Below are 22,493 nucleotides of genomic sequence, written 5' to 3'. Positions count from 1 at the left end.
TGCAAGTCAGTTGCTTGTAGCAACTACTATACCTTCCTCTACTCCCCCATCACTCTCAACAGAAGCCTGACATCTTTACAGAGTCAAGGCCATCAGGCAGGAAGCTCTGGCTGCCTCCCTCCTGCCAGCACCTCCCTGCATCAGTTATGCTGTCTCCCGAATCTCTGCTGTCCTAAACACCCTGCTGGTGTTTTCCTCTCAGTGTACACGCATCAAATGCATTCTACAAGTAACCTTACCTTGAGACTTTATTTTTTTTTATTTTTTATTTTTTTCTTGAGACGGAGTCTCGCTCTGTCGCCCAGGCTGGAGTGTGCAGTGGCGCAATCTCGGCTCACTGCAAGCTCCGCCTCCCGGGTTCACGCCATTCTCCTGCCTCAGCCTCTCGAGTAGCTGGGACTACAGGCGCCCGCCACCACGCCCGGCTAATTTTTTTGTATTTTTTAGTAGAGACGAGGTTTCACTGCGGTCTCGATCTCCTGACCTCGTGATCCGCCCGCCTCGGCCTCCCAAAGTGCTGGGATTACAAGCGTGAGCCACCGTGCCCGGCCACCTTGAGACTTTATATTGTACTGTTTAAATATTATTTTACAAGGAACATCTATTCCCTTTATAATTTTTTTTTTTAAGTATTTTTTTTTCGGCCAGTTGTGGTGGCTCACACCTGTAATCCCAGCACTTTGGGAGGCCGAGGTGGGCAGATCACAAGATCAGGAGTTTGAGACCAGCCTGACCAATATGGTGAAACCCCGTCTCTACTAAAAATAGAAAAAAATTAGCCAGGTATGGTGGTGCACGCCTGTAATCCCAGCTACTCAGGAGGCTGAGGCAGGAGAATGGCTTGACCCGGGAGGCGGAGGTTGCAGTGAGCTGAGATCGTGCCACTGCATTCTAGCCTGCGCAACAGAGGGAGATGCTCTCAAAAAAAAAATAAATAAATAAAATAAAAAAAAAATAAATAAATAAAGATATATATTTTTATTTATTTTAAACAAACTCTGTGCTCTGTCACCCAGGCTGGGGTGCAGTGGTGTGATCATAGCTCATTGTAGCCCCAACCTCCTAGCCTAAAGGATACTCCTGCCTCAGCCTCCTGCGTAGCTGGAACTAAGGCACACAGTACCACGCCCAGCTAATTTTTTTTTTTTTTTTGAGATGGAGTCTCACTGTCACACAGGCTGGAGTGCAGTGGCGTTGTCTTGGCTCACTGCAACCTCTGCCTCCCAGGCTCAAGCAATTCTCATGCCTCAGCCTCCCAAGTAGCTGGGACTATAGGTATGTACCACCGTGCCTGGCTAAGTTTTAATTTTTTTTATAGATACGGGGTCTATGTTTCCCAGGCTGGTCTTGAACTCCTGGGCTCAAGTGATCCTCCCACCTTGGCCTCCCAAAGTGTTGTGATTATAGGTGTGAGCCACCGTGCCTGGCCTATATAGTTTTAAAAGTTAGATTTGTAATAAAAATTGGTAGGGTCCTGCCCCACCCCTCTGCACTCTTGAGGTCTACTCCCAGAAGTAATCAATTTAACTTTTTTAGCTCTTCCTGTACTTAATTCCTTATTCTCAAAGAATGAACTTATATGGCTATTTCTTAATTTTTCCATTTTAGCCATTATCTATACTGTTTACTATAGAATATTATAATTTAGTTTTTTTTTGCTTTTGAGGCAGAGTTTTCGCTCTTGTTGCCCAGGCTGGAGTACAATGGCACGATCTCTGCTCACTGCAACCTCCGCCTCCTGGGTTCAAGCGATTCTCCTGCCTCATCCTCCCAAGTAGCTGGGATTACAGGCATGTGCCACCACACCCGTCTAATTTTTGTATTTTTAGTGGAGACAGGGTTTCACCCTCTTGGCCAGGCTGGTCTTGAACTCTTGACCTCAGGTGATCTGCCCGCCTTGGCCTCCCAAAGTGCTGGGATTACAACACCTGACTAATTTTTATATTTTTTTGTAGAGACGGGGTTTCGCCAGGTTACCTAGACTGGTCTCAAACTCGTGAGCTCAAGCAATCTGCCCACCTCAGCCTCCCAAAGTGCTGGAATTATAGGCGTGAACCACCACACCCAGCATTATTTTGTTTTTATTCTTTTACCATCAGAAATAGAAACCTCCTCTCAAATTGGTCAAATACAGTAGGTAACCTGTTAACCTCACGTGATGGCATCCTGAGCTTGCTCCAATGTGGATTGGTTGTCCTAGACCTGCTGCAAAGGTGTAGTTCTGGCCCTTCCCTGCACCTTCATCCTGGGACTCACTTATTTCCTGGATGCCATATTTTGGTTTTCCTTTGTTTCATCCTCTGTTTTAGTAGAATTTGTCATCCAGTAGCTTCCTGAGAAAGGAGCACAGCAAGTTTATTTTCTGTATGTCTGAAAACATCTTGGCAGAGTATAGAATTCTGCATTTAAAATAATGTTTCTTTAGAATTTTGAAGGCATTGTCTCATTGTTTTCAGTTTTCTTTTTGTTTGTTTTTCTTTTTCTCAATGTTTCAGCATCCAGAGGAATGCTCGCTGGTGTTGAGACAGGGTCTCGCTTTGTCACCCAGGCTGCAATGCAGTGGCAGGAAAATGGCTCAGGCTGACTGCCGCAGCTACCTCCGAGGCTCAAGCAGTCCTCTTGCCTCACTGTCTCAACTGTCTGGGACTACAGGTGCATGCCATAACACCCATCTGGTTTTTGTATTTTTTTGTAGAGATGGTGGTTTTTGTATTTTTTGTAGAGATGGTGGTTTTTTTTTTTTTTTTGAGACGGAGTCTTGCTCTGTCACCCAGGCTGGAGTGCAGTAGCGCGATCTCGGCTCACTGCAAGCTCCGCCTCCCGGGTTCACGCCATTCTCCTGCCTCAGCCTCCTAAGTAGCTGGGACTACAGGCGCCTGCCACCATGCCCGGCTAATTTTTTGTATTTTTAGTAGAGACAGGGTTTCACCGTGTTAGCCAGGATGGTCTCGATCTCCTGACCTCATGATCCGCCTGCCTCAGCCTCCCAAAGTGCTGGGATTACAGGCGTGAGCCACCGTGCCTGGCTATTTTTTATTTTTCAGACAGGGTCTCACTTTGTTGCCCAGGCTGCAGCGCAGTTGTGCCATCATGGCTCACTGCAGCCTTGGCCTTCCAGGCTCAGGTGATCCTCCTACCTTAGCCTCCCCAGTAGCTGGGACTACAGGTACGTGCCACCATGCCTGGCCTTTTTCACTTCTTTTTTTTTTTTTGAGACGGAGTCTCGCTCTGTCACCCAGGCTGGAGTGCAGTGGCGCAATCTCGGCTCACTGCAAGCTCCGCCTCCCGGGTTCACGCCATTCTCCTGCCTCAGCCTCTCCGAGTAGCTGGGACTACAGGTGCCCGCCACCACGCCCGGCTAATTTTTTGTATTTTTAGTAGAGACGGGGTTTCACCGTGGTCTCGATCTCCTGACCTCGTGATCCGCCCACCTCGGCCTCCCAAAGTGCTGGGATTACAAGCATGAGCCACCGTGCCCGGCCTTCACTTCTTTACTCTTATTTTGATGTGATTTCTAGGGTGAGCAGAGATGAGCTCAATTCACCACATATAACCAGAAGCTCTTTACTTCAAGTTCAATTACCTAATTCTTCTAACTCACAAGGTGGTTGTGAAAATTAAAGGTGGCAGGCAACCCACTCAGGTCCCCTTCCACACTGTGGAAGCTTTGTTCTTTCGCTCTTTGCAATAAATCTTGCTGCTACTCACTCTATGGGTCCACACTGCCTTTATGAGGTGTAACACTCACCACGAAGGTCTGCAACTTCACTCCTGAAGCCAGCGAGACCATGAATCCACCAGGAGGAACGAACAACTCCAGACGCGCCGCCTTAAGAGCTGTAACACACCCTTCCTTCCTTCCTTCCTTCCTTCCTTCCTTCCTTCCTTCCTTCCTTCCTTCCCTCCCTCCTTCCTTTCTTTCTCTCTCTCTCTCTCCTTTCTTTCCTTTCCTTTCCTTTCCTTTCCTTTTTTCTTTTCTTTTCTTTTCTTTTTTCTTTTTTCGTTCTTTTCCCTCTGTGGCCCAGGCTGCACGTAATCTACTCGGCTCGCTGCGGCCCCGCACCGCGGACTGCCTGGGACTGCCAGCGCTCGCCAGCCTGCTTTTCCTCCTTTGGCTGCAGGCGCGGGTTCGCCATGTTGGCCACGCTGCTCTCCGGCTCCTGACCCCGAGTGCTCAGCCCGCCTCGGCCTCCCGAAGTGCTGGGACTGCGGGCGGAGTCTCGCTCACTCGCTGCTCCCTGTGGCCCCGGCTGGAGTGCGGTGGCGTGGTCTTGGCTCGCGGCAGCCTCCGCCTCCCAGCCGCCTGCCTTGGCCTACCAGGGCGCTGGGATTGCAGCCCCTGCCCGGTCGCCGCCCCGTCTGGGAGGTGAGGAGCGCCTCTGCCCGGCCACCCATCATCTGGGAAGTGAGGAGCGCCTCTGCCCGGCCACCCCGTCTGGGAAGTGAGGAGCGCCTCTGCCCGGCCGACCCGTCTGGGAAGTGAGAAGCGCCTCTGCCCGGCCACCCATCGTCTGGGAAATGAGGGGCGCCTCTGCCCGGCCACCCATCGTCTGGGAAGTGAGGAGCGCCTCTGCCCGGCCACCCATCGTCTGGGAAGTGAGGAGCGCCTCTGCCCGGCCACCCATGGTCTGGGAAGTGAGGAGCGCGCGCCTCTGCCCGGCCACCCATCGTCTGGGAAGTGAGGAGCGCCTCTGCCCGGCCGCCCGTCTGGGAGTGAGGAGCGCCCGCCCCTCTTGCCCCGCCGCCCCCACGTCTGGGAAGTGAGGAGCGCCTCTGCCCGGCCGCCCCCGTCTGGGAAGTGAGGAGCGCCTCTGCCCGGCCCCCATGCGTCTGGGGAAGTGAGGAGCGCCTCTGCCCGGGCCGCGGGGGGGGGGGGGCCTCGTCTGGGGAAGTGAGGAGCGCCTCTGCCCGGCCGCCCCGTCTGGGAAGTGAGGAGCGCCCTGCCTCTGCCCGGCCGCCCCGTCCGGGGAAGTGAGGAGCGCCTCTGCCCGCCGCCCCGTCTGGGAAGTGAGGAGCGCCCTCCCCGCCCCGCCGCCCCCCCCCCCCCGCGGAAGTGAGGAGCGCCTCTGCCCGGCCGCCCCGTCCGGGAAGTGAGGAGCGCCTCTGCCCGGCCCCCGTCTGGGAAGTGAGGAGCGCTCTGCCTGGCACCCATCGTCTGGGAAGTGAGGAGGCCTCTGCCCCCCCCGTCCGGGAAGGAGAGCGCCTCTGCCCGGCTGCCCCGTCTGGGAAGTGAGGAGCGCCTCTGCCCGGCCACCCATCGTCTGGAAGTGGGAGCCCTCTGCCCGCCACCCTCGTCTGGGAAGTGAGGAGCCCTCTGCCCGGCCGCCCCCCCCCCCCCCCCGTCTGGGAAGAAGTGAGGAGGCTCTGCCGGACCCATGTCTGGGAAGTGAGGAGCGCCTCTGCCCGGCCACCCATCGTCTGGGAAGTGAGGAGCGCCTCTGCCCGGCACCATCGTCTGGGAAGTGAGGGCGCCTCTGCCCGGCCGCCCCGTCTGGGAAGTGAGGAGCGCTCTGCCGGCGCCCGTCGGGGAGAGTGAGGAGCGCCTCTGCCGGCCGCCCGGCGGGGAAGTGAGGAGCGCTCTGCCTGGCCGCCCCGTCCGGAAGAAGTGAGGAGCGCTCTGCCCGGCTGCCCGTCTGAGAAGAAGTGAGGAGGGCCTCTGCCGGCCGCCCATCTGGGAAGAAGTGAGGAGCACCTCTGCCCGGCCGCCTCATCTGGGAGAGAGGAGCACCTCTGCCCGGCCGCCCGTCTGGGAAGTGAGGAGCGCCTCTGCCCGGCCACCCATCATCTGGGAAGTGAGGAGCGCCTCTGCCCGCCGCCCCGTCTGGGAAGAAGTGAGGAGCGCCTCTGCCGCCGCTCATCTGGAAGAGAGGAGGCCTCTGCCGGCCGCCCATCCGGGAAGAAGTGAGGAGCACCTCTGCCCGGCCGCCTCATCTGGGAAGAGAGGAGCGCCTCTGCCCGGCCGCCTCATCTGGGAAGAGGAGCGCCCTGCCCGGCCCCCGTCCGGGAAGGTGAGGAGTGCCTCTGCCCGGCCACCCCGTCTGGGAAGTGAGGAGCGCCTCTGCCCGGCCACCCATCGTCTGGGAAGTGAGGAGCGCCTCTGCCCGGCCACCCATCGTCTGGGAAGTGAGGAGCGCCTCTGCCCGGCCACCATCGTCTGGGAAGTGAGGAGCGCCTCTGCCCGGCCACCCATCATCTGGGAAGTGAGGAGCGCCTCTGCCCGGCCACCCATCGTCTGGGGAGTGAGGAGCGCTCTGCCGGCCGCCCGTCTGGGAAGAGTGAGCACGCTCTACCCGGCGCCCCGTCTGGGATGTGGGGAGCGCCTCTGCCCGACCGCCTCGTCTGGGAGGTATACCACGGAGGCCAGAAGCAATGTGGGGGCTGGACGTGGTGGCTCACGCCTGTGGTCCCGGCACTCTGGGGGGCCGAGGCCGGTTGATCACTTCGGGCTAGGAGTTCGAGACCAGTCTGGCCAACATGGCGAAGCATATGAAAAATGCAACAGACAAACCAACCAACCAACTCAGTGACAACAGGGCAGGTCTACCCTGGAGTCATACTCTAATTTTTTCTATTTTCCTCCCATTTCTGATCCTTTATCCCACTTTCTTTTTCTTCCTCTTCCTTCTCCTTCTTCGTCAAATAGAGGATTGAGTTATTATCACTGATCCATATAAAGTCCCGCTCTCATTTATTTTGATTCCCACTCCCCATTTCTATTCCCCGTCTTCCCATGTGCAGCCTTCCTGGTATGTTTGATACGCATCTTTTTGTTTGTATGTATTTTTAGAAAATGTTTATTGTTTTTTGTGCAAAAAAAATTAATAAAAAAAAAATTGATTCAAAAAAAAAAAAAAAAAAAAAAAAGAGCTGTAACACACTGTGAAGGTCTGCAGCTTCACTCCTGAGCCAGCGAGACCACGAACCCACCAGAAGGAAGAAACTCCGAACACATCCGAACATTAGAAGGAACAAACTCCGGACACGCCACCTTTAAGAACTGTAACGCTCTCCGTGAGGGTCTGCGGCTTCATTCTTGAAGTCAGTGAGACCAAGAACCCACCAATTCCGGACACAATGCCATTCTCCTGCCTCAGCCTCCCGAGTAGCCGGGACTACAGGCGGCTGCCACCACGCCCAGCTAATTTTTTGTATTTTTAGTAGAGACGGGGTTTCACTGTGTTAGCCAGGGTGATCTCTATCTCCTGACCTCGTGATCCGCCTGCCTCGGCCTCCCAAAGTGCTGGGATTACAGGCGTGAGCCACCGCACCCGGCCCAGCTTAGCTTTTTAACAGCTTGGTTCTTTCATCTTTGTTTGAATACAAAGGCCAAGGAAAATAGTCTACATGTTATTTTCAGGAAAATTTTCTGTATAAATTATTGCTATTGAGGCATTAATTTTCTATTTCATGATCAGGTTGCATGCCTTGGAAAGGATGTAGTATATGATGAAATTGCCCAAATCATTTGAATGATAATACAAGTTGAAAAAAAAAAATTAAAGGTGGCTGTGTGTGTGTAACACGATGTTGAATGGTTTTCCTGGTTGTGTTGGAGTTTGAGCTGAGTCTTAAGGACAGAAGTACCCCCACATTGTAGAAAAATACTTTTCTGGCCACAGAAAAGACAGCACAATTCCTCCAGCTGCCATGGCCCCCACTGCCACCTGTAGCCTCTATGAGATGACACATTTGACACAGGAAAGAGCACTCTCATGGAGATAGATCTGTTGTTGCTTGCTGATCTGTCTGGAGTGCTTTGGTATTCCCTATTTCTTGTTCTTTAGGGGCGAGGGGAGGACGCAGGCCAAGGTAGGACAGTACCAAGAGACTGGGAGTGCCTGTAAGAAACTGAGATGGGCATCTGAGTCCTTGGCTGGTTGTTTCCTGGGTGGCAGAACTCCTGACCCTGTGTTGTCAAAGACCACAAGCAAGTCACTGAGAGAGAGTTCTGGAAGAGCCTGACATGAATTTACTGGTATTTGGGAGATATAAATGAACATAGAGACCAATGTCTGCTGAAAGCTTGGTGAATGGGACATGTGGGAGGTTGGCTGGAGCCCAGACCTGGAATGGTGGCACTAGTGGGTAGACTTTATTTCAGCACCTGGCATGCTAAGAATGTGGGAGTTTCCCATGGACCAAGAGGAGAGCACGGAAAGTACCCAAGCTTGAGCCATCCAGATAGAACCTGCCCAAGAGGAGTTCCTGAAGGGCAAGAAGAGCCCAATGGTAAGATGCCATGGGGCAAAAGTTCAGGGTACTGTGCAAGAGGTCACCTGGAGAGTGCACTGCAGATGCCAGAGAAAAGGGCAGTGGAGAGGTCCCTGTAAGTCTCTAGGGACCTTCAAATATGCCCCACCCAAGAGAAAGCCAGCATTTAGGAACCTGTCACACAGAGGGCTCTGACAGCCCCTGTCATGTAAAACTTGACTCCTTTCCTTCCTCGCACCATCCCAACTCTGGAGAAGCCAGAGGCAGGAAGGGAAGGGAGGGTGAAAGAAGAACAACAGGCCGCACGCGGTGGCTCACACTTGTAATCCCAGCACTTTGGGAGGCCGAGGTGGCAGATCACCTGAGGTCAGGAGTTTGAGACCAGCCTGGCCAACATGGTGAAACTCTGTCTCTATTAAAAATATAAAAATTGGTCGGGCGCGGTGGCTCACGCCTGTAATCCCAGCACCTTGGGAGGCCGAGGCGGGCAGATCACGAGGTCAGGAGATCGAGACCATCCTGGTTAACATGGTGAAACCCCGTCTCTACTAAAAATACAAAAAAAATTAGCCGGGCACAGTGGTGGGCGCCTGTAGTCCCAGCTACTTGGGGGGCTGAGGCAGGAGAATGGCGTGAACCCAGGAGGCGGAGCTTGCAGGGAGCCGAGATTGCGCCACTGCACTCCAGGCTGGGCGAAAGAGCGAGACCCCGTCACAAAAAAAAAAAAAAAAAAAAAAAAAATATATATATATATATATATATATAAATTAGCCAGGCGTGGTGGCAGGCGCCTGTAATCCCAACGACTTGGGAGGCTGAGGCAGGAGAATTGCTTGAATCCAGGAGACGGAGGTTGCAGTGAGCTGACATGGTGCCATTGCACTCCAGTCTGGGCGACAGAGTGAGACTCAATTCCAAGAGTTCAAGACCAGCCTGGACAACAAAGTGATAGCCCCCCATCTCTAAAACAAAAAACAAAAAAGAGCAAAGAAACAGGCTCCCTCCCTGCCCATGTCATTGCAGATCTCTATGCCATGGGTCCAGCTTGCACTGGGGGAGGACAAGGCTTGGAACTGAATAGAAGATTGAAACTTTACAAGTGAACTGTTTAAGACTTGCAATCCATGAAAATGACCAGAAGGCAATGGGGTCTTTTTGAGAAATGTATTCCTGGGATGGGGAAGGTTGCTGACAGCAGAGATGAAGGCAGTGGTTGATGGGGGAAGAAAAGAAAAGGCCTACTCCTCCCTTTGTCCTTTTTGTACCTTATTGAGTTCAGATAATTCAATAAACCAGCCAGGTGCAGTGGCTCACGCTTGTAATCCCAACACTTTGGGAGGCCGAGGCAGGTGGATCACCTGGGGTCAGGAGTTTGAGACCAGCCTGGCCAACATGGCGAAACCCCATCTCTACTAAAAATACAAAAATTAGCCAGATATGGTGGCGCGTGCCTGTAGTCCCAGCTACTCAGGAGGCTGAGGCACAAGAATCACCTGAACCCAGGAGGCAGAGGTTGCAGTGAGCCAAGATTGTGCCTGGGTGACAGAGCAAGACTCCGTCTAAAAAGAAAAAAAAAGAAGGAAGATAATTCAATACACCAGTTACAACTTAAAGCACTAGGCATTCATTCAACAAGTCTTTATTGTGTACCTATTCTGTGCCAGATTCATGTGAGTTGCAGACGATTAAAAAAAAAAAAAAAGATGAGCAAAACCAAAGTCCCTGCTTCAATCAGTGAGGACCACCTACTGTCTAAGGTAGGAACTGCATTTGGCTGCTAATAATGGAGACCAGAACTAACAGTGGCTTAAGTTAGATTCAAGTTTTATTTTTCTCTCATGTAAAATAATCTCCATAGGTAGGTAGCTCACAGTAGCTCCAGCATCATCAGAGGTACAGGCTCCTTTTATTTTTCTCCATCAGTATCCTCAGCCTGTGGTTTTTTCTTTTCTTTTCTTTTTTTTTTTTTTGAGACGGAGTTTTGCTCTTGTTGCCCAGGCTGGAGTGCAATGGTGTGATCTTGGCTCACTGCAACCTCCGCCTCCCGGGTTCAAGCGATTCTCCTGCCTCAGCCTCCCGAGTAGCTGGGATTACAGGCATGCACCACCACACCCAGCTAATTTTCCATTTTTAGTAGAGACGGGGTTTCTCCATGCTGGTCAGGCTGGTCTCAAACTCCTGACCTCAGGTGGTCTGCCCACCTCGGCCTCCCAAAATGTTAGGATTACAGGCGTGAGCCACCGCGTCCAGCCTATCCTCAGCCTGTGGTTTTCATTCTCAAGGTTACCTCATGGTCCAAGATGATTGCTGGAGCTCCAGCTATCACATCTGCATTCCAGCCAGGAATCAGGAGGAATGAAGAAAGGGCAAAAAAAAGGATCAATGTCAACCTTTCACCGTGTAAAAAGGCTTTCTTGGAAGTCTTGTCCAACAACTTTTGCTTACACCTCATTGGCCAGAATTTTGCCACATGGCCACTCTTAGCTGCAAAGGAACCTCAGAAATACAAGGGTTCCAGTGGCTCAAGCCTGTAATCCCAGCACTTTGAGAGGCCGAGGCAGGTGGATCACCTGAGGTCAGGAGTTTGAGACCAGCCTGTCCAACGTGGCGAAACCCTGTATCTACTACAAATACGAAAGTTAGCTGGGTGTGGTGGCACATGCCTGTAGTCTCAGCTACTCAGGAGGCTGAGGCAGGAGAACTGCTTGAATCTGGGAGGCAGCAGTTGCAGTGAACCAAGATCAAGCCACTGCACTCCAGCCTGGGCGACACAGTGAGACTCTGTCTCAAAAAAAAAAAAAAAAATACAAGAAGAAATACAAGGATTATTTTATTAAGGAAGAAGATAATAGCTTTTCTTTTTGTTTTTTTTTTTTGAGATGGAGTCTTGCTCTGTCACCCAGGCTGGAGTGCAGTGGCACGATCTGGGCTCACTGCAAGCTCCGCCTCCCAGTCCCGGGTTCACGCCATTCTCCTGCCTCAGCCTCCCGAGTAGGTGGGGCTACAGGAGCCCACCACCACACCCAGCTAATTTTTTGTATTTTTTTTTTTAGTAGAGACGGGGTTTCACCGTGGTCTCAATCTCCTGACCTCGTGATCCGCCCGCCTTGGCCTCCCAAAGTGCTGGGATTACAGGCGTGAGCCACCGCACCCAGCCGAGGATGGCTTTTCTTAGGTAACTACCAAACTCTGGAGTGGCACATCCCTTCGGCTACTTAATGTCTCTCTATTAGTTCTTCACGTGGCTATTTGTGGTTCAGCAACCTATAAACTAAAGACAAGTTATCAACTCTCAACACACCTGATATACAGTAGGAAACATTGACCACAGTCAAAATTCCCAGTTGGGAAAGGAGAGTATAGGAGATAGCCCATTGAAAGGTGGGTCTATGTTCTGTCCCTTGAACCTCAATTGGTTGACCAATTGAGTGTGGTAGAAGGGATGCTTTGTAACTTCTGAGGTTAGGGCCTGAAAGGTGATGCAGTTTCTGCTTTCTTTTCTGGAACAATTATGCTGGGACTTTGGACATCTAAGTTAGCACAGCAACTGCCTTAAAGCTGGCATCTTGTGAGGAAGCCCAAATTAGCCACGTGAGGTGGGGGTCATTAAGTAGCCCTGAGAATATATAAAGAGATTGAGATCCAGTCAGCCCTTACCTACTCCGGCTTCAGTCATTGCCTGCCTACGACCCCCAAATGCCTGGGGCCAGAGAGCCCAGCCAAGTCCTTCGGATCCGTGGAAACAGTAAGAGGTAATAAAATAATTGTTATTTTAAGCCACTAAATTTTGGGGTGATGCATTACACAGCATTAGGTCACCAGAATAAGAGTATGTAGCAAATCTGGGGTTGGGGATGAGGATGACTTGCCCTGACAGAAGGTGAGTTGCTGGGTTAGTCTATCCGGCTTCCCCTGGTTCTGCCCCCTGGGAAAATCTCCCCTCTTCTCCATGCCTTGACTCTGCCCTCAGAGAGGTTGTTCCTTGTCCCTCATCCCTCATGGCCCATCTGAGGAGGCTTCTGTGGTTAACACTCTCCTGAAAGGCTACACACCATTGGCAGCCACTTCTAGAGGGATGCATTTGGTATCCAAAACGTTTTAGTTTTGTGGGACAGGTGTGGTTTTTTTGTTGGTTTGTTTTGGTAACATAATTTCCTGAAATAATTGTAGGCATCCAGTCAATTCTCAAGCATGAGTTACTGTAGCTAAAGGTCTTACATATAATATTAGCCTAAAAACTCGCATTTTGCATATTGTCCTCTGTGTTCTGATGACCCCCCCCCAAATCTCTGATTAACGGTAGCTTGAAGGGGAAGACAACAGTGTTAATCTGATCTTTGCTGGCAGTCTTGCACGATTGCAGTGACAAAACCTTTTTAAAAAAATTGAGATGGGGCCGGGCGCAGTGGCTCATCCTGTAATCCAAGCACTTTGGGAGGCCAAGGCAGGCGGATCACCTGAGGTCAGGAGTTTGAGACCAGCCTGACAAACATGGAGAAACCCTGTCTCTACTAAAAAATACAAAATTAGCTGGGTGTGGTGGCACATGCCTGTAATCCCAACTACTTGGGAGGCTGAGGCAGGAGAATTGCTTGGGTGGAGGTTGCAGTGAGCCAAGGTTGTGCCATTGCACTCCAGCCTGGGCAACAAGAGTGAAACTCTGTCTCTCAAAAAAAAAAAAAAAAAATTGAGATGGGGTCTTGCTTTGTTGCCCAGGCTGGTCATGAACTCAAGGGGGTTTGAATAATCTTCCCAGCTTAGCATCAGGTGTGTGCCACAGTGCCCATTGATCACAAAACTCCTAACAGAAGATGCGTGAGAAAAGTTTGGGGCTGCAGTGTTATCTCCTGCTTTTCAGCAGCTACCACTCTTAATTGCTTCAGTTTGGGTTAGAGAAGCAGTTGGCTTCTTCAAGCCATCAGTCTCCAAATAATAAAACTCTCGGTCAACTTTTCTATTTTTGCTTTTCTTGGGTGTGGGCCCTAAGCGGAGAGTGCATTCTTTACTAGAGTAATATGTGTTATTTCCTTTTTATTTTATTTTTTTTTTTGAGACAGAGTCTCGCTCTGTTGCCCAGGCTGGAGTGCAGTGGCGTGATCTCGGCTCGCTGCAAGCTCCGCCTCCCGGGTTCATGCCATTCTCCTGCCTCAGCCTCCCGAGTACCTGGGACTACAGGCGCCCACCACCACGCCCAGCTAATTTTTTTTTTTTTTTTTTGTATTTTTAGTAGAGACAGGGTTTCACCATGTTAGCCAGGATGGTCTCAATCTCCTGACCTCGTGATCCACCGGCCTCGGCCTCCCAAAGTGCTGGGATTATAGGCGTGAGCCACCACGCCTAGCCTTCCTTTTTTTTTTTTTTGAGACAGGGTCTCATTCTGTCACCCAGGCTGGAGTGCAGCGGTGTGATCCTGGCTCACTGCAACTTCTGCCTTGTGAGCTCAGGTGATCCTCCTACTTCAGCCTCCTGAATAGCTGGGACCACAGATGGGCGCCACCACACCCAGCTAATTCTTGTATTTTTTGTAGAGATGGGGTTTGCTATGTTGCCTAGGCTGGTCTCAAACCCCTGGGTTCAAGCAGTCCGCCTGCCTCGGCCTCCCAGAGTTCTGGGATTACAGGCATGAGCCACTATGTACAGCCTTAACTGCTTTCTAAGGCAAAATAGGGAGCTATCTGACTAAGTGCTTCGCAGGTACTAAGGGTTACCAGCTTTCCAGCCTGTACTGGGTGTATCCTTCCTAATAACTGCCTAACCCACTTCTCCTAAGCCAATGCCAGATTTTATTTATTTTTATTTGTTTTTGTTTTTGAGACAGGGTCTCACTTTATTGCCCAGGCTGGAAGGCAGTAGCGCAATCTCGGCTTACTGCAGCCTCCACTTCCTGGCTTCAAACGATCCCCTTGCCTCAGCCACCTGAGTGGCATGTGACACCATGCCTGGCTAATTTTTGTATTTTTAGTAGAGATAGGGTTTCGCCATGTTGCCCGAGCTGGTCTCGAACTCCTGAGCTCAAGCAATCCGCCCACCTCGGCCTCCCAAGTGCTGGGATTACAGATTACAGTCATGAGCAACGCACCCGACCCCTATTTTATTTTATTTTTTGAGATAGGGTCTCACTCTGTCCCCAGGGCTGGAGTGCAGTGGCATGATCACAGCTTACCGCAACCTTGACCTCCCAGGCTTAAGCAATCCTCCCACCTCAGCCTCTCAAGCAGCTGAGACCCACAGGCATGCACCACCATGCCCGGCTTATTTATTTATTCATTCATTCCGTGAACCAGCTAATTTATTTATTTTTAATTAATTATTTATTTTGAGACAGAGTCTCCTTTGTTGCCCAGGCTGGAATGCAGTTCGATCTCGGCTCACTGCAACCTCTGCCTCCCAGGTTCAAGCAATTCTCCCTGCCTCAGCCTCCCAGGTAGCCAGATTACAGGTGCCTGCCACCACGCCCCACTAATTTTTGTAATTTTTAGTAGAGACAGGGTTTTGCCATGCTGGCCAGGCTGGTCTTGGATACTCTTACTTGACTACTTACTTGCAGTAATAATTATGAATCGATTTGGAATTGCATTTATGTTTGTAACAGAGACTAGAAGTAACAGAGACTTAAACAAGATGGAAGTTAATTTTTCTCTCAAGGTAATGAAATCTGGATGCAGGCAGCCCAAGTTTCATCTAGTGTCCCCAGGAATTCATCAGGTTCCCAGGCTGCTCTGCATCCTTAAAGACCTGTGTTTTTCCCCCTGCTCTGCCATCCTTCAAGGCCCGTGTTTGGCTGGGCACAGTGGCTCATGCCTGTAGTCCTAGCTACTTGGAAGGCTGAGGTGGGAGGATCTGGGAGGATCCCTTGAGCCTGGGAGGTTGAGGCTGCAGTGAGCCGCGAATGTGCCGCAGCATTCCAGCCTGGGTGACACAGGGAGAACCTGCCTCAAAAAAAAAAAAAAAAAAAGGCTTTGGCTTTCTCAATTTGCCTGAAAAATCACAAGATCACAAGATCCTTCAACCATCAGGCAGGCCTGTGTTCTAGACAGGAAATAGGAAGGGGAGAGGAGAAAATGATTGAAAGAATTAAAGGGAGCATATGCCAGCTGCTTAACCTTCTTTAATTTTAATTTTAACTTTCTGGTGCTCTCCTTGTCTCCCTGTCTCTACAGAGGCAAAAAATAACAATAATAATAATAATTAGCTGGGCATTGTGGCATGCACCACTAGTCCTAGTTACTCAAGAGGCCATGGTGGGAGGGACTGCTTAAGCCAAGGAATTTGAGGCTGCAGTGGGCCATGATGATGCCAGTGCACTCCAGCCTGGGCAACACAGTGAGACCCTGTCTCAAAAAAATAAAAAAGTTTGAGGGGGCCGGGCGTGGTGGCTCACGACTGTAATCCCAGCACTTTGGGAGGCCGAGGCGGGCGGATCACGAGGACAAGAGATCTAGACCAGCCTGGCCAACATGGTGAAACCCCATCTCTACTAAAAATACAAAAATTAGCTGGGTGTGGTGGCGCGTGGGTGTGGTGGCGCGTGCCTGTAGTCCCGGTTATCCAGGAGGCTGAGGCAGAAGAATCACTTGAACCTAAGAGGTGGAGGTTGCAGTGAGCCAAGATGGTGCCACTGCACTCCAGCCTGGTGACAGAGTGAGACTCCGTCTCAAAAAAAAAAAAAAAAAGTTTGAAGCTGAATTACTAAGAACATACAGGTTTATAATTATTGTATCTTCCTAGTGAATTAAAACATAACAATGTAGTAACTCTTTATGACTAGTTAATACTTGTAGTCTTAAATTTTATTTAATCTAATATTAATATAGCTACACCAACTCTGTTTTGTGGTTAGTGTTTCCCTGGCGTATATATGTTTTTTCTATTCTTTTACTTTTAACCCCTTTAGTTATTTTTCTTTTTTCTTTTCTTTTTTTTTTGAGACGGAGTCTCACTCTGTCACCCAGGCTGGAATGCAGTGGCGTGATCCCAGCTCGCTGCAGCCTCTGCCTCCTGGGTTCAAGTGATTCTCCTGCCTCAGCCTCCTGAGTAGCTGGGATTACAGGTGCCCACCACCACACCCTGCTAATTTTGTATTTTTAGTAGAGACAGGGTTTCACCATGGTAGCCAGGCTGTTCTTGAACTCCTGACCTCAGCTGATCCGTCCGCCTTGGCCTCCCAAAGCACCGGGATTATAGGTGTGAGCCACCGCACCCGGCTAAGGCTCCAGTTTTCTTTGAGAATGTTATTCTAGCCCACCCCACCCAGCTAATTTTTGTATTTTTTAGTAGAGATGGGGTTTCAATATGTTGGCCAGGCTGGTCTCGAACTCCTGACCTCAAGTAATCTGCCCAACTCGGCCTCCCTAAGTGTTGGGATTACAGGCATGAGCCACCACGCCTGGCCAGATGTTATCACTAGTGTCTCATATAAGCAATGTTGATTTAGCTTTACCCACAAATTTGCTAATCTTTTTCTCACCAATTAATGCTTCACAAACCTTCATTCCAGGATAATTTTTATTTTTCTGGAAGTAAATCCTATAGCTCTTTTTTTTTTTTTGAGACAGAGTCTCTGTTTGTCACCCAAGCTGGAGCGCAGTGGCACAATCTTGGCTCATTGCAACCTGCAACCTCTGCCTTCTGGGTTCAAGCGATTCTCTTGCCTTAGTCTCCTGAGTAGCTGGAACTACAGGTGTGCAACACCACACCCAGCTAATTTTTTTGTATTTTTAGTAGAGACGGGTTTCGCCATGTTGGCCAGGCTGGTCTTGAACTCCTGGCCACAGTTGATCTGCCTGCCTCAGCCTCCCCAAAGTGCTGGGATTACAGGCATGAGCCACCACACCTGGCCTAAATCCTATAGTTCTTTTGTTTGAGACGCAGTCTCGCTGTGTCGCCCAGGCTGGAGTGCAGTGGCGCAATCTCGGCTCACTGCAAGCTCTGCCTCCCGGGTTCACGCCATTCTCCTGCCTCAGCCTCCCGAGTAGCTGGGACTACAGGCGCCCGCCACCACGCCCGGCTAATTTTTTGTATTTTTAGTAGAGACGGGGTTTCACCGTGGTCTCAATCTCCTGATCTCATGATCCACCCGCCTCGGCCTCCCAAAGTGCTGGGATTACAAGCGTGAGCCACCGTGCCCGGCAATCCTATAGTTCTTTTAGTGAAGATATGTTGGTAGTAAACTTTCTCAGCTTTTGTTTGTGTAAAATGTCCTTGTTTCATCTTCATATATAAATATATTAGATATAGAATTCTGAATTGGTGAATATATTCTCCCAGCACATTGATGATATAATTCTACTGTTGGGCTTTCACTGTTGCTGTACAGAAGTCAGATATCAATCTAATTGCTATTTTTACTTTTATTTTTATTTTTTTGAGACGGAGTCTCGCTCCGTCACCCAGGCTGGAGTGCAGTGGCACCATCTTGGCTCAGTGCAACCTCCACCTCCCAGATTCAAGTGATTCTCTTGCCTCAGCCTCCCAAGTAGCTGGGAATATAGGTGCATGCCACCACGCCTGGCCGCTAATTGCTATTTCTTTGTAAGTTTTTTTCCTGAGCTGACAGATGATTATAATATCTTATCTTTGTTTCTGATGTTCTACACTTTCAGTATAATGTGTCTGGGTATAGATTTATTTTCATATGTTGTGCTTGGGATTTGTTGGGATTCCTGAAACTGAGGACTAATGTCTCATCGATTTCATAGTACTATTAGCCACTAACTCTTTTTTGAGAGTTGGGGTCTTGCTCTGTTGCCCAGGCTGGAGTGCAGTGAGGCAATCATGGTTCACTGCAGCCTCCAACTCCTGGGCTCAAGCAATCCTCCCACTTCAGCCTCTCGAGTAGCTGAGATTACAAGCGCACTGCACTGTGCTTTGCCTTTTTTTCTTTTGAAGTGATGTCAAACTTACATAAAAGTTGCAAGTATAGTCCAAAAGACTTTTTTTTCCCCCTGAATCATCTGAGGGTAAGTTGCCAACTTAATTGCTCATTATCCCTGAATACTTTAGTGTACATTTCCTAGAGAAAAAAAAAGACATTCCATTACATAACTAGAAGACAATCACACAAATCAGAAAATTAACACTGTTATATTATTACCATCTAATCCTCAGATTTACCAACTAGCCCAATAATGGCATTTATAGCAAAGAAAGAAAAAAATTCAGTTTAGAACTTCATGTTGCATTTAGTTGTCATGTCTTTCTAAACTCCTTTAACCCAGAAGAGTTCCTGATCTTTCCTTGATTTTTATGACCCTGACACTTTATTTTTATTTATTTTATTTTTATTTATTTATTTATTTTTTGAGACGGAGTCTCGCTCTGTCACCCAGGCTGGAGTGCAGTGGCGCGATTCCAGCTCACTGCAAGCTCCACCTCCTGGGTTCACGCCATTCTCCTGCCTCAGCCTCCAGAGTAGCTGGGACTACAGGCACCCGCCACCGTGCCCAGCTGATTTTTTTGTATTTTTAGTAGAGATGGGGTTTCACCATGTTAGCCAGGATGGTCTTGATCTCCTGACCTTGTGATCCGCCCGCCTCAGCCTCCCAAAGTGCTGGGATTACAGGTGTGAGCCACTGCGCCTGGCCTATTTATTTATTTTTGAGACAGCGTCTTACTCTGCTGCCCAGGCTGGAGTGCAGTGGCACCATCTTGGCTCACTGCAACCTCCATCTCCTGGGTTCAGGTGATTCTCCTGCCTCAGCCTCCTGAGTAGCTGGGATTACAGGCATCTGTCACCATGTCCAGCTATTTTCTGTATTTTTAGTAGAGTCAGGGTTTCACCGTGTTGGCCAGGCTGGTCTCGAACTGCTGACCTCAGATGATCCTGCCCGCCTTGGTCTCCCAAAGTGCTGGGATTACAGGCGTGAGCCACTGTGCCCAGCCAGACCCTGACACTTTAGAACATTACAGGCCAGTTATTTATTTATTTTTTATTTTATTTTTTTATGACAGAGTCCTGCTCTATTGCCCAGGCTGGAGTGTAGTGGCGTGGTCTTAGCTCACTGCAACCTCTGCCTCCTGGGTTCATGCAATTCTCCTGCCTCAGCCTTCTGAGTAGCTGGGAATACAGGTGCCCGCCACCATGCCCAGCTAATTTTTGTATTTTTAGTAGAGCCAGGGTTTCACCATGTTGGCCAGGCTGGTCTCAAACTCCTGATCCGCCTACCTTGGATTCCCAGAGTGCTGGGATTACAAGCATAAGCCTGTAAAATAACTGGCCCAGGCCAGTTATTTTGAATTGCTCCTTAATCTGGATTTGTCTGATGTCAGATTCAGGTTATGCATCGTTGGCAGGGATAGCACAGTGATATTGTTATTCTTGTTCAGATGGCACACGGTTTTAATTTGTTTCATTTTTTCATAATAATAAGGGGTGAGTGGCCAGGTCACAGATAAAATAATATTGGCCTTTATTTGATAATTGCTGGAGTTGGCTGATGATTACCTGGAGGCTCATTATACCTTTCTGTTTACTTCTATGGTTTAAAATTTTTCAGAATATTGAAATATTTTTTAAAATCTGAAGCGAAGATATTTAAAATATTTTATCTAGCATATTAAGGCACACTGGTACCAAGTGGAATTTCAGTTTTGTTCCACTTACTACAATGCTGGGAAGGGATGATCTTAAAATTAAAAAAATATATGTATACAGTCTAGGCTCAGCCCATGGGACCACAGTCTGTAGTCTTTGTCCTAGAAAATGAAAGAGTTTGGGCTGGGAACAGTGGCTCATGCCTGTAATCCTAGGCTGAGGCAGGAGGATAGCTTGAGCCCAGGAGTTTGAGACAGCCTGGGCAACATAAGGAGACCTTGTCTCTACAAACTATATATATACACACATATATATTTTAATTAGTGGGAGGTGGTCACACACACCTGTAGTCCCAGCTACTCAGAAGGCTGAGCGGGAGAATTGCTTGAGTCCAGGAGTTCAGGGTTATAGTGAGCTATGATCACACCACTGAACTCCAGCCTGGGTGACAGAGCAACACCGTGTTTAAAAAAAAAAAACGCCAGGTGCGGTGGCTCACGCTTGTAATCCCAGCACTTTGGGAGGCTGAGGCGGGCGGATCACGAGGTCAGGAGATCGAGACCACGGTGAAACCCCGTCTCTACTAAAAATATAAAAAAATTAGCCGGGCGTGGTGGCGGGCGCCTGTAGTCCCAGCTACTCGCAGAGGCTGAGGCAGGAGAATGGCGTGAACCCGGGAGGCAGAGCTTGCAGTGAGCCGAGATTGCGCCACTGCACTCCAGCCTGGGCGACACAGCGAGACTCCGTCTCGAAAAAAAAAAAAAAAAAAAATGCGTGTGTGAGTGTGTGTGTGTATATATATATATATTCCTCTTACTCTTTCCCAGGCAATGGTTACCACAATTCTGCTACTATCACCATTGATTTACTTTGCCTGTTCTTTATTTATTATTTATTTTTATTTTATTTTATTTTTTTGAGATGGAGTCTTGCCCAGGCTGGAGTGCAGTGGCGTGATCTCGGCTCACTGCAACTTCTGCCACCTGGGTTCAAGCGATTCTCCTGCCTCAGCCTCCCAAGTAGCTGGGATTCCAGGTGCGTGCCACCACACCTGGCTAATTTTTGTGTTTTTAGTAGATACGGGGTTTCAGGATCTTGGCCAGGCTGGTCTTGAACTTCTGACTTCGTGATCCACCTGTCTCAGCCTTCCAAAGTGCTGGGATTACAGGTGTGAGCCACCACGGCCGGCTTGAACTTTATATAAATGGAGTCATACTATATATTTATAGTCATACTATATATATACATTATATATACATAATATAAATATTACATATAATATATATTATATACACTATATAAACATTAATATATAATATATTATATATTATATATAAGAATATAATATATAATATATAATATATAACATATATTATATATTATATATTATATATTTATATGTTATATATTATATATAATACATATTAGAATATAATTATAATTATATTTTTATATATAATTATATACATAGATAATTATAAAATATTATTTTATATAAATATTAAAAATATATATTTTAAAATATTTATTTTATTTATATATTTTATTTACATATTTATATATTTAAAATATATATTTTAAAATATTAAAAAATAAATATTAATATATATATAAATATTAAAATATATATTTATATAAATATGATTTATATAAATATGTAATTATAAAATATAATTATTTATATATAATATATAATATATAATCTATTATAATAGATTATATATTATTATATATTATATATTAATAGATTAATATAAAATAGATTAATATAATAATCTATTATATATTAATAGATTAATATAATATATATAATATATTATATAATATATATTATATAATATATTAATATATTATATATAATATATAATATATCGATATATTAATATATCGATATATTAATATATTAATATATAATATATCGATATATTAATATATTAATATATAATATATCAATATATCGATATATAATATATAATATATAATATATCGATATATTAATATATAATATATAATATATCAATATATCGATATATAATATATAATATATTATATATCGATATATAGATATATTATATATTATATATCAACATATAATATATAATATATCAATATATTGATATATTATATATTTTAATATATTAATATAATACATCATATATTATATAATATATAATATATATATAATACATAATATATAATATATATTATATAATATATGATGTATTATATATTAATATAATATATATTAGTATATTATATATAAATTTATATAATATATATTTATATATAATATATATTAATATATATAAAAAATAGAATCATACTCTCTATATGAAGTTCAAGAATTTTTTTTTTTGAGTCAGAGTGTCACTCTTGTTGCCCAGGCTGGAGTGCAATGGCACAATCTTGGCTCACCACAACCTCCGCCTCCCAGGTTCAAGCGATTCTCCTACCTCAGCCTCCCGAGTAGCTGGGATTACAGGCATGCACCACTACGCCTGGCTAATTTTGGTATTTTTAGTAGAGACAGAATTTCTCCATGTTGGTCAGGCTGGTCTCGAACTCCTGACCTCAGGTGATCCACCGGCCTTGGCCTCCCAAAATGCTGGGATTACAAGTGTGAGCCACTGCACCCGGCCCATTCCTGTTGATTTAAATATCCAGGTAAATGAATCTTCCAGGCCACTGGCCTCTCAGTCTCTTGATCTCCCCTCCTAGTCCATTCCTCTCTCCTGAATGCCTATTTCCT

Source organism: Nomascus leucogenys, chromosome 12 (assembly GCF_006542625.1).
Source record: "Nomascus leucogenys isolate Asia chromosome 12, Asia_NLE_v1, whole genome shotgun sequence".
NCBI classification, from domain to species: domain Eukaryota; kingdom Metazoa; phylum Chordata; class Mammalia; order Primates; family Hylobatidae; genus Nomascus; species Nomascus leucogenys.
Note: the sequence above shows the minus strand (reverse complement) of the source record.